Source organism: Aethina tumida, chromosome 2, assembly GCF_024364675.1.
Source record: "Aethina tumida isolate Nest 87 chromosome 2, icAetTumi1.1, whole genome shotgun sequence".
Classification (NCBI taxonomy): domain Eukaryota; kingdom Metazoa; phylum Arthropoda; class Insecta; order Coleoptera; family Nitidulidae; genus Aethina; species Aethina tumida.
Window position 1 is genome coordinate 22,360,758 of NC_065436.1, and position 14,142 is coordinate 22,374,899.

The 14,142-nt window shown below is 27.4% G+C and overlaps 1 long non-coding RNA gene across 2 annotated transcripts; it reads left to right on the plus strand.

The window, feature by feature from the left end:
• The first annotated feature begins 396 nt into the window (after positions 1-396).
• LOC126264604 (uncharacterized) lies at positions 397-12,911 on the plus strand. Of its 2 annotated transcripts, none has more exons than XR_007547292.1 (2): positions 397-492; positions 12,625-12,911. It is a non-coding gene; the product is annotated as an uncharacterized LOC126264604 (long non-coding RNA). The 2 variants fall into 2 exon arrangements; XR_007547291.1 differs by lacking the exon at positions 397-492 and adding an exon at positions 10,481-10,669.
• The last annotated feature ends 1,231 nt before the right edge of the window (positions 12,912-14,142 follow it).

Sequence of the window (14,142 nt, forward strand, 5' to 3'; positions counted from 1 at the left end):
AAGTAGGCTGTGTATTTTAATCCAATTATCAAAATTTGATTCTTGTGAAAAATTTTGTGTACCAAACAGGTGCACCGCGTATTGTTTCCAGGAATTACTTCGATGTTTCTGATTGGTCGACGCTTTGTTGCCAAGTGCGAACAGAACGAGATTTAGTTGAATTCGGATAATACAGCGCATGCGTCGAAGGTTTGCAGAGAGGAAACGGGGTAAATATTAGACATTTTATGCTTGCGAAAAATTTTGATAATGTGTGTGACAATTATTTTTCCTTATTAGTTTTTTGTTGAGTTCAACTATTTCATATATGTGTCACTCATTTAAGGTATATTTAAATTATCTTTATACTTAACATCAAAGTAAACATTTATTTTTACTTATTTTTAGATTAATTCAAGAACTCCATTTATTTTTCCGTTTACTTCTTGTCTGCTATACTACATTTCATTTGATGGAGGTGTGACTAACGACAGGATTTTATGAAAATTTCGGGTATGTACTATTTAAACTGCTAATTAAGCCAATTTGACAATTAAATTCATTTTGAAACATTTTAATAATACCTTATTTTAATAAGTCAAGCAAATGTGATTCCTATAAATAAATTATAAATTTTTAAACACATATTTTTATAGTATAGTATTTTTTGTGGCAGCAACTAAGAAAAACGAAATAATTTAATAATAAATATATAAAAAGAATTTTAAAATTAATTTCAACAAATTCATATACTTAAATGTATTTTTACATATTTCAAAATAAATACAAATAATTGAATTGGTCGCATGTGTATGCCACGTTTTCAGGAATCTCATGAACCAGTAAACAAGTCCATTGATTTTTACCTCGCTTTTCGACAATTTGCATAGTTTTTTTGTTGTTTACCCTTTGTAAAGGTATTGTGTGTTGTGCTGTGTTTCATTTAACTGATTTTTGTGATTTCACGAGAAAATAAAACAAATATTGTAAATTCTTAGACAGATACATTTTAGAGTTGTCTCTGAATTAATGCTATGCCAGCAAATGAGTATTTAATGAAATTATAAAATATGTAAACTAAAATTTGAATGTAATTTTGTAATTTAAAAAATATATTAAAGGTTTGAATGCAAAAAGGTGGAATGTTATACCGCAGTCTGATTGGTTGGCGCGTTGTTGCCAAATGTATTCAGTTCGAGGCCTAGTTGCCAAACGCATCCGAATTTCGAATCGTCTGCGGCTTCACGATTTGCGTCAAGTCTGTTATGTGAAGTGTCGTCCAGTCCAAATTTTTATAGAGAGGAGGGGGTAAATGTTGCATATTTGATGCTCACAAAGTAGATGCGTCCTCCAGTTTTATTTGATTTTTAGACAATTTGCATAATTTTTTTAATTACGTACTATTTGTATATATTTCGTGTCCTTATTTCTTACTCATTTTAATCAATTTGTGTGATTTTAACACAGGATTTTCTTGGATATGTTTAACCTTCAATGTTCATTGAGTTATTTTAGATAGGTAATTTAATTAAAAACCACATCGATAATATTTTCATATTATTTCAAAATTATTGTCTATAATTTAGTTAGTCATCGTAGTATTCGTGACTTATGAATTATTGAGATTTTGAACAATTTTTACGAAATTAACTGATTCGTCTAATTTTTGAGACATATCAATATTATTATTATTATTATACTATGCAAGAATTATGTTTTTATTATTTAAGTTCAATATATACAGTAAATATTGCAAATTTTGACATGATATATTTATAGTTTGAGTTTTTTAACAGTACTAAAATACAAAATTAAATTAAATTTTATAAGAAAATATTTGGAAAAAAAATAATTTAAATAAAATTAATGTACTCAAGTAATTTTATAACATATTTGTCATGAATATAAAAATTATCAAATTTATTATTCTTCTTTACAAATTGCAACAATTGAAATATGTGTCAGAATTCATATCAATTATTTTTAATATTTTAATATACAGTATAGTCCATTTGAAAGTGGGAATAAATTTATATCATAAAATTAGTATTTTTGTCCAATTTAGCAAACTTTTTTATTTTTAAATTGTAAAGCATAAAAGTATGCACTTACTAGATAAAATGTTACAATTTTAGGCCCAAAGTAACACCTACAATGTAATTTTTAGCCATAAAAATGAAATTAAATATAACATTCTTTATGAATTTATTTTTTTAATGAAATAAACTGTCAAAAATGGAACATTTTTCAAAAATATATTTTTTTGTATTCTTTTTTCTTTTCATTTTATTATAGTTCTGTTACCTCATGTTAATTAACTTATGTGAATATAACATGGGGTTTAGATTTTCTGAACTTCTGTTAATTAACTTAATTTGGGATTTAATTTAAGTTTTGAGATACATAAGCCAATAATTTTAAATATAATTTCAATAAATAAAATAAATTTTTACCATATATTTAAATAGTTGTCTATGATTACCCATATCAGATTTTGTCTATTGTGACAAGAAATATTTCTACCAACCAAAAACAATTTGGGACATTCTATAAGCATTGTGGTCGAAATTTATGTTAAATGAATATATTCGAAAAAATTGATATTGTAAAACAAAGTGATAATTATCAACTTTTTTCTTGATCTTCTGATTTTCATGATGTATTGTTGAAAATCCCAACTTGTATGTTATTATATTTTTATATTCATATTGTTATATGTCTTTAAGTACATGGTATTTAACTAAGTAGTAACCTGTTTCCCCTTTATTATATAATAGTACTAATAAAAAATATTACTTACCCTATCCCAATTTAATTTTGTATTACAGTTTCATTAATTGGATGTATAAATATATAATGAAATGTAATACAACATATTTAAATAGGTAAGTCTGAGAATGAATTTCCTTTTGAGATACGTCGAAATTATTACGTGTTAAACGGCTAATGACTATTTAAATTCAATTCACTAAATAAAATAAATATTGTAAATTCTAAGCCATATACTTTTTAGAATTGGCTATGAATTAATTATGCCAACAAATGAGTATTTAATGAATTTATAACTAAAAGTTGAAATTAACTAAAGCTAATTAGTGTGACTGAATGTAATTTTGTAATTTAAAAAATATATTATTAAATATTTGAATGCAAATAGGTGGAATATGTATTCTGCAATCTGATTGGTCAGCAACATATTTAAATATCAAGTAAGAATCAATAAAGTGAAACAAAAAGGTTTCCAAAACCTACCTCTGTATTAGTATAATTACCTATACTATACTATAATAACAATTTTCTTTATTCAGATGTGAACATATTCAATTAGTCAATATAGATGTTCATTATGAAAAATGTTCTTATTAGATTGCAATGAGTTATTTTCTGTGATGAAAAATTATCTGGTATGAAACAGTCTCGTTTCACGTAAAGTGAAACTGTTGTTTAACCTAATTTCCAATAATCTTACCAATGTAAAAAAATTGTCCTTGTCATGTGCTATCGTGATATAATTGATTTAGTGTCTCAAAGCCAATTTGTCAATAGATAATTCTGATTCTGAATACCATCGACCGCACAGTAGTGTCACTTGTCTCTCTGTTTGGTCTGGAAACACTCATAACAAAATCAATTTGTTAACATATTATAATTTAATTTATATTCGTACAAAACCAATGAAAAAATTAAATTTACTTTGCACTACATGTTCAAGATATTTTATTAATGATTTAAGTAAATTGTAACAGTTTTCATTTTATATGGATAAGCAATGTTTAAGTAGCAATTTCATTTCCTTTAATCCAGCACACGTTAATGATCAAAGCGCGGGCAATTGTTGGATTATTCAAGAAAAGCGAACAAATTCCATAACGGCCTCCAACTACTTATGGCAATTAGTGCCAATTACGGCGCAATCGCCACGAATCGCCGCCGCTTTTTCGGTGTCAAACGAGGCAGAATGCGATTTTTAGATAAGGGCAGTCAGATAAGAGGCGAATTAGCCTACATACATAGAAAATCCTTTCTATGTAATTCTATTGAAACGGACGGTGATATATAATACCATATAGGCAATCTTTAATTAGTACACGAACCTACAGATTACGCAACAAGTGTAATACGAACATCTCACACATAGATTGCAAAGGTTCTAGTTAAGATAAATATCCTCAATGGGTTTTCTTAGCGAAACACTCACTGCAAAGGAGGTACGCGATTGAATTTTCAATCAATGTTATATTCAACTGATTTTATTTCAATATGCGTAATATTGTATATAATAGTATTTATTATTCATTGATATCCAATCTAAAAATTATCATTAAAGGCGATATGAATTAAAATTAATTAAACGTTGGAAACTGTTAAATGGAATTACTTTTCAAATGAATTAAGCTAAGGTAAACTTATTATAATTGAAATTATGAATTTTATAATGTTATAACGGAAATTAAAATTATGTATTTTCATCATATCTCTTCCAACTTGTAATTATTACATATGTATGTAATAAGAGTAACTGTTATTGTTTCAGCAATAATTTACATATTATTTATTAAAAAGTACCGTAGGATTATAATAAAAGAAACCAGAACGTAATAAGGAAAATAATACCTATATACCTTAAAAAACAAACACAAAACTTAATTAATACGTTTGGTTTTTTCTACGTGGAAAACAATAATTATCGATGTTTATCAACAAAAAGTCATCACAGACATTCAATCAACATTCAGTATTGCGCACTGATTAATTACAGTGTTCAATCTGAGTATAATTTTGCAATGTTATATTTAAGTTGTCAATTTAAACATTATGATTTACTATTTGCAAGATATTATCAGTTACTCCGGATTGTCCGTTTCGACGGTATCATTAATTATCATTAAGCCACTTAAATTTTTTGACTCTAGTTACAAACTCAACCACATTAAACTCTTTTGGGTGCGCACTCATTAATCTGTTACTTTTTAACAATACTTATATAATATAAAATTGTGAAAAAAATATGTGAATTACAAATTTATTTATTTAATTTGTAATTAATTGTACTCTTAATAGTTAATTTCACTTTTTTAATGTATTCTGTCTGAATTAATTATATTGTGTAAAAATTAAATTGTTTTTCAATCAAATAATAAATATACTTTTTAACTTTTAGAGGCACACTCATTAACATGTTTCTTTTTAACAATACGTATGCAATATAAAATTGTGTAAATAAATATGTAAATTCCAATTTTATTTAATTTTATAATTAATTTGTAACTTTTTATTAATTTCACTTCGTTAACATATTTTGAAAGTGAATTAAAAGATTAATTTATGTTTTCCAAGTAGAGAATGTACTTTTTAATTTTTTAAATATTTTTTCTTAAATGATATTACAAACTGAATCACATTAAACACTTTTGAGTGGACAACAATACCTACATAAACTAAAATTGTGTGAATAAATATATAAATTTTAAATTTATTCAAATTATAACTAATTTATTGGGTAAAAAATTAATTTATGTTTTTCAAGTATAGAATGTACTTTTTAATATTTTTTACTTAAATAATGTTACAAATTCAATCACATTAAACTCTTTTTAATCTATTTCTTTTTAACAATAAGAACATAATATATTTTTTTAAATAAATATGTAAATTTTAAATTTATTTAATTTATAAATAATTATAATGATACAAACCAACCAACATTGAACTCGTTTGGGGACCCACACATTAAACTGTTTTTTTTACAATATCTATTTATGTGTATTATAAAATTGTATAAAAATTTGGAAATTCTAAATTTATTTAATTTTTAATTAATTAATCTTTTTATTTAATTCCACTTAATTAACGTATTTGACAGTGATTTAGTTATATAGTGTAAATAATTAAATTTTGTTTTTCGAGTAAAGAATATGTTTTTTTAATTTTATTTATTATTTATTATTTTATGCAAATGATGTGTTTTTAATGATATTATTTAAGTTCAGTATAGTATAATTAATAGAAACAGCTGTATGGCTATGCGAAAAGAGCAATAAAATGCTGTATGAACATTGTCGCTAAAATCTCGCGTTGCTGTAGGTCTGGACCGATGAAATATTACCGCGGTGCATTCTTTATCTGATACCAGTTCCATCATGTCCCTACAGATAAACTGGACTTCATTTATATTGTTTTACTATGGAAAATAGTTCGTCCTTTGAAATTATCGCTTACAATCTACTCGGCCATTAACTTTAGTGTCAACAATAAACTACTAAATTTTATGCGGCTGATAATAAAATATTAATGAACATTCTCGCCCGGTTCTATATGTTATTAAAGAATTAACGAACGACAATTACTGTACACAGACTATCCTATTTATTGCTGTGATAAATAATATTGTTTTTATGCGGTAGCCTGTATTAATTTCGTTTAATTATCGCAATTATGTCCTATAATTGTTAATAATGTCGTTTCGAGAATCAATTTTGATGAGAACGATTGATGTATCCTACACTGGTTTACACTAATTGTATCCATATATGATATTCAATCATTTACAAATCTATTTTTTCTTTTTTTTTTTTGTGTTGTTAATTACAATGTACTGTTCAAGAGTGCAGGAGTATCGAAAGATCAATAATTCTTATTCATTATATCACATGAAAATAAATTTTATTAAATTTATTTTTACATCAATTAGCTAAATATGCCACTCATTAATGTAATATCCCTGTAAAAAAAATCAGAAATGTTTTATGAGAAAAAAAAATGATATTGTATTTAACATATTTTAAAATTTAAATTGCTAATAAGACTTCGATTGAATTAAAATACTAATTTTTTAATTAAATTATATATCCTGACTAACTAAACTAACTAAATAATAGAACGAAAAGTGATGAGTAGTATAAATGATGAACACATTGTACATCTTAAGAACCTAAACCCCACTGAACCTACCACCTAATAATGTACTGCAGCTTTATCGGGATTATCCTGTAAAAGGTGCAATGCTTTACACTATTCCTAAATATCAGTAGATGTAGTCATGTGAATACATGAAAAATTGTACAGTGAGCGTAAGTTGTAAAGTATTTAAATTTCTTCAAAAGAAAAAAGAATTTTTGGAAGTTTAGACGTACTACTACTCCCGCTTTTCCTCTTTCGGAGAATAACCATCACAAGATTAACATGTGATATAGCCATAGCACTTTTGTTTACTTTGGCTATTTTTTAGATAACAACTATTGATTGTTCATTCTCGTCCTAACTAACAACCCTGAAATCTCCACGATCTACAAATATTTTCCTCTTTGGGGCAATCTTTACTAATTTCTGTGATTTTGTTTATGATTTATTTTTCATATCTTGAACCTTAATTTGTACCTCAGACATCTTATTATTCCGTCAATATGACTTTCATTCATAGATCCAACATCATATAGCAATAGCAATTAACCCTTTTGAAGAATTGATTGCCTTATTTTTAATAAAGATGTGAAACCAAATTCACCTTTCATTTGTGTACCGTACGTCTTGATAATGAGTTAAGACTATATTTGGTATTCTGAGACAGTTTTGATATCCCATTCAAAAGTTTACATGATTAAAAGAAGAAATTCCTTAGAAAAATGTGATTTTTAATTCTGCCACAATGAATAAATATTATTTTGAAATTTTTTGACTTTTTTATAGAATTCAAAATTGAACGAGGTTCTGTTCTTCATAAAAATGTCCAAACTGTATTTTTGTTTCTTCACAATAAAAATGTTACCGATTTTTGCCGAGTCATACAGAAAACAATTTTTATAACATTCACTGAAGTCGACCAAAACATTTTTTCCATTTTTTTCCAACGGTAATTATGTGTTGAAATTAAAGAACTCAAGTTTATCGAAATGCTCGAATACCATTGTCCATGACACTTTGATAAAACGGCATTACTGCCGTTTAAAATTTGATACTTCCTCGTGTGTTGTTGACAGGGTAGGCGTGAGAGGTGAAATAATAAACGCACGCGCGAAACAAAAACGGCCACGCGCATAAGTCGATAATTTATTAAGTCGATGTGCCTTGTACGGTGACAAGCAGTTACAATCAAAGGTAATGCGCCACGTTTTGTTTTCTTTAAGTCCCGCGTTCCTTTCCTACATGCTCAGCCGTAAATCAATTCCATATTCCTTCGCATTCATCGAGATCATGTCGTTTGGGTATTTCCGACGAACGCATCGCATGTTTTCGGTGCACGTTGATTATTGAGATTAGAAATTCTAGAGATTGAATTAAATTGGTAGAAAGTAAACAACTATCAATCTATAAAAAATATGATTTAATTGATAGTAAATGGTGTTCAGGAATGTTTATTAGATACAACGTACTCTTATTAAATGTCTAATTCGAATGGCATGACAAGCACCTATATATGAAAAACGTTTTTCGAAAAAAGCAACATTATATTTATACACCGAGTTACAATATTGCATAAAAACATGAAAAACAAGATTTTTTTAGGAAAACTACTACTACTAACTATTAAATTATTTTCCAACGTAAAGAGTAGAGATTTATATACAGCTCAGTGCCTCACCATAAAACTGCGTCTTATGTATAAAACATGGGAGAACAAGTGCCAGTTTTGGTAAAATTCTTTCAAATTGGGTATGAAGTATTTAACAAGCGGAGCGCAAGACCAGCAGACGATCCTAAACAAGAACAATGTTAATTAATCTGTATTAAATTTCTTATGGCCTTATTAAAAATGGAATGCGTATACAAACCTCCCGTTTGGCTGTATAAAATCGTTTAATTTAATTATCGTTACCTCACACCAAGATTCCAACATGCCCGTCTTCAGTTAGGACGTTGAAGGTTTGTTTTATCGTTACGTTTTTTTATCATGTACTTGTTGGGTATCGGTATTATTGCTTTCTATGAAAATACTAATGCAAATATTATTCAACGGTAATCTATTACAAATTACATATCATTGTTCTGCCTATCTCAATACATAAATACAAGCAACTGTGCCATATCTGTTTTGTTAATCAATGGTTACATTAAGAAATTCGATGATTAGTGCAGATAAGCAAATATTTTACTAACCAGTTTATTGAAACAACAGGTCTATAAGCATGTTATCTACTCGTTTTACAACTTTGGCAATTTGTTTTATGAGAATATTTATAAAAAAAAAAAAACATTTGACTGTTTTTTCTAAAACTCCAATTTTAATGGGGTATCTAATTAAATAATCAGGGCAAATTACTAGATAAACTGATAGATTGACGTCAATAATAGAAGCTTTTGGAACAGATTATCTAAATATATATTAGTTTTGACATGTGAAACCATAATTTACACTCGTCTTGATAGACTCAATTAACATCGATTAAGATCTCTTTAAAATTTTTCATTTATACTGTTTGTTGTTAAAAACGCGACTATCTCATTCATATTCATTTACCAGATTAGAATCTTGCAAATGTATGTTTTCACTTCTTTTTATTGTTTTTTGATATGCGTACACACTTATAAAACTCGTTTAAATTTCGGTCCAAATTGTTGTCTTAATTTCACTTTGATATTTTTGATAAAAATGATATAAATAATTTCTATAAATCATGTATCTTAATTTAAACGAAGTTTTAATTTTATTTATAAAATTTATTAGGAATATATTATTTACATATTATGTATTATTTTATTTTGTTTCAAATTGTTGTTAATATTCGTTATATATAATATTTTTTAAAAAATTAATTCAAATTAAAATTGGTTATTATATTTCTCTTATTTCTAATATTTACAAACATAATTTATAAAAGATTTATATATATATATATATATATATATATATATATATATATATATATATACGTAATTTAAAAAACAACAAAATTAAAAATAAGTTATTAAATAACTACATCTACTATTTTTATATATTAGGAAAGTCGACTTACGAAAATTATATATTGTTTTAAAAAACACAACAATAAATCTGCATAAATAATTTAATTTCATTTTCAATTTCTTGGACATGTTTAAAATATCAATAGTTATGTTCATTATTTTTATTTTTTACACATTTAATTCAAATTTCATGAATTTCTGATTATTTTCTTTTACTTTCAATATTTACATTGAATAATAGCATTTCAATATTTATATTAATATTTTTCAGAACTGGATAATGGTTTAATGATGAAAAAAATTACAAATAAATGAATTAAAAAGACTTTTTAATGCTTTTATCATTACTAACTTAATCCTACTTCAATAAATATTACTTAAGAAGTATATATTTCTAAAAAGACGATGTAATTTAAATAATTCGAGGCATACATTTTTTTTTAACTGAATTAACTTGATAAATGTTATTAATCATCAAAAACATCCTTCCTTATTATAACATTAAAAATCCCATGTGACATATCGCCTCATCTAAAATTGACAGATCAACAACCCAATCAGTATTTATAAAAAAAACACCACCCGGATGACGAATCACAAACGTACCGATGTAATTGAAGGACTTTCCTACAAAAGACATTAGCTTGTCACAGTACATACGTTAAAAGAACCGATATGAAAGTCTTTGAAATGCGACTTCATAGAGAGATTTAAAACGGTCGTGGACACAATCTGGCCTGTCAATCTTGCGATCGTTCGGCTCGGCTCCCATTGAAATGCGATCTGGCACGTGAGTGTAACAATGTCCTCGTGACTCGAACCGCGAATCTTCGGCGTATGCCAAACCGAACGTTCTGGGTGGCTCTCTTCACTCTCGGACACTCGGGTTGGTGGTTTTTCGAAAAACTGGAAGAAGACAGACCGCAGCATATATTCGTTTTATGCTATATGATCAGGTGCACTGAAGAAATATTATTATGAGATGAAACTGTTAATTCAATATGCTTATGTTTAAGATTTAGTTCCTCTAGTGCGGCACCCCGTACAATTTTATACCGTGGATGCTGTTTTTAGTTGAGAGGTTGATCTAGGGCCTGATAAATTCGTATCATAGACATATACACATTTAAATAAGATTAAAAAATCGAAGGATCAGATAAGTAGCCTATTAATAAGTGTTAATGTAGCGAGTGTCTCATAAATATAATTGGTAAGCAGGTCGGCAACGTGTAATTATCATTGTGGAGGTGTGACTTTTAACGGCACGAACGCCTTGTATATGTGATTTGAGTGCACATTGCCGCGCTCGTTATTTATCGTTATAGTAAATACGAAGATTGTTATGATAGGGTAATTATTTATTAGTTTGTTCCCTGACTCTATGAGAACAGGAACATTGTTTCCCCGCTGTATGTTTCAACATTCAACACTCCGATCGGCTTGTTTCCAATGCGAGCACTACATATTCATTACATTCCTCGTAAAGGTTACAAACGATGTTATATTTTTGATTATGACGTTTTACTTGATGGTAAATTGGATGGTTTGTCTAGTTTATGTGCAGGAACAACATATTTAATCAGGGTCGATATATAGGTAATAGGTGATTTATTAAATCATATTTTAAATTTCAATATGATACAAGATACAACCTTTGAATAATATATATTATATTATTATACAGGGTGTTCTTTATTGTTCTTTTTATATATTTATTTAACCAAACCAAAATACAGATATACAAATATTAGTTTTTAATATTTGATTTTATTCAATATCTTTTGTATAGATCAAAGTGGGTTCTTTCAATAGATTTTGCTCAAACAGGCTAATTTATAATAAAGTAAATGAAAAATTCCAAAATAAAATCTTATTTTTTTTTTTCCTTATTTCATTGATTATTAATTTTCGAATAAGATAGCTTTGACCCATTAATTAAGAGACACCCTGTATAAGTATTATCATTACTACTATTATTTTTTTTGAAAAGTTTATAATAAATAAGAAATACTTTCCTTGGCTGGATTAATTCCATTCAAATTTTTCTGTTCTCATTTTATAATTAATTTAATTCTACACACACATGTATATAATATTAATTCATAAATTCAAATAAAATGCATCTGTATATACAAAACATTCTTCTTAATAGTGTGTGTCAACTTGAATATTGCATAAAACCAAAGCACATTAAGTTTAATTACAATGTTAATATAATCAAATTACACTAATTTAATATCCATGAATATTGATTATATTAAATCCGTTTTACTAATATTGTTTACTTTCTCCGCGACTTGTATTTCCATTTCCACTGGAAAACTGTTAAGTGAAAACACAAGATCATGATTAATGGAATTAAATCAAAAGAAAATTATACATCTTGATATGCAAGGAAATAATTAACCGTTGTATATTTTCTGTCTGGACGATCAACATTAGTAATTATGTTTCACTTTCCTATTTTTGACACTTTCGTGGACAATAAATTGGGAATAATGTCAACAAAAGGAAGAATAAATTGGATTGGCACCATATGCGATGCTGTATAAACCGAGGAGGCACTTTACGAGCCTAATCTGTTAATTAATATTTTATGCCTTAATAATTTATGGCAGGTGATATAAAAGATACGTTTGTAGAGAAATCTGCCGGATAAATATCACAGTAACCTGATAAGTGAATAAAATTCCAGTAATATATATGGAGGCGATGCTGCAAAATAATTAATCTATTTTGTTCTAGTTAAAAATTCTTATATAAACGATGTGGAGAACTTCGCATGTAATGGAGAACAACAAGGTGAAAATGTTAGAGGAGATTATTAATTGACGGTGTTCTATGAAATCTTTGTACAAGAAGGAAATAAAACAAGAACATGCAACTGTGCTTAGTTTTCTTTAAAGCATTGTGAGCATTTTATTCAATATAAAATATTTAATTTGATTTTAAAATGTTAATAACCAAATCACGATTTAAATATTAAAGCAGTAAAACGAATCGCAATAATTAATATATTTCAAGTGATTATAGCAGGGCGTTTTATTGAGAAGAATGGAATGCTAGAAAGCTGTTCCATGTGATTGTAGGTGGATTTGCGAGGTGAAAGAGTCAAATGAAACTAACATGAAGACTTGTTTGAAGTTTCTTGTTAGGAGATATATCATAGAGTGACTTATAAAATATTACAGTTAGATTAGATCTTGAATTGGGTCAATTTATTTTGCATGATAACGTTTTTACTTGCAAAAAGATACGGTACGAGAAATGTTAATTACCTGCCGAGTTAGGATTTGATATTTGTTTCGAAGGTAAATCATGCGCTGGTAACGGGTATTAACAATGTTTGTATTTTACAATAAAATCCAAATGATAAACTAAATACTAAAAATACGTTACGTTGATGTAGTTACATGTAATGAATCGACAATTTTCGACTTGTTGAATTCCCACTTTTTGCAATATCTGTATTTAGATGAAATTTAATCGGATTTCAGCAGCTGAAGTACCAAATGCATTTGCTAATATATCTGGTTTTTATCAGGCACACGTAAGAACAACTTTAATATGATCCAACCCAACGCCGTTTATGCGGTTCCGAATTTTGATCGAGGTTTTGCTGCAGCATTAAATTGTGTTCTGACAAGTTACAAAATGAATAAAATATTATAAATAATAATATTAAAAAGTGTTTAAATGAATACTGAAGTTTAAATACAATAGTTGTTTTAACTGTAATTATACACTGATTCAAGAAATTAACGCACTATCTATAATTTTGTTAATCAAATTTTCTATTCAATCAAATAGTTCTTAAATACTAGGTGACCAAAACAGGGTAGGAATGGTGGTACAACTCGTGCTCAAGATCGTTTTATGAGACTTAAAACTTTGAGACAACGGTTTGTGACTACAAAAAGTTTACAGTCTCAGTTAGAAAACATAGAAGGGATTCGAATAAATATTAAAACTATTCGATAATGACTTGGAGAAGATTTGCAACCCCGTGTTCCTCTTCGACGCCCGACCTCAACGGTGGATCGTAGAGACGAAATACAGATCATGCCGAAATTAATGCTATGGCTTGGCCAGCTGACAGTTCAGACCTTAATCCAAACAAATTTTGGACATTTTTGAGGGATGTAGAATGGTCCATTCTAACCGACCGAATACCTTAGAGTCACTCATGGTAAAGGTGGAACATTAAATTTTCTTCATTTTTATTTTTTTTTAGAAAAACAATGTATTTTAAGTTTTTTGTAA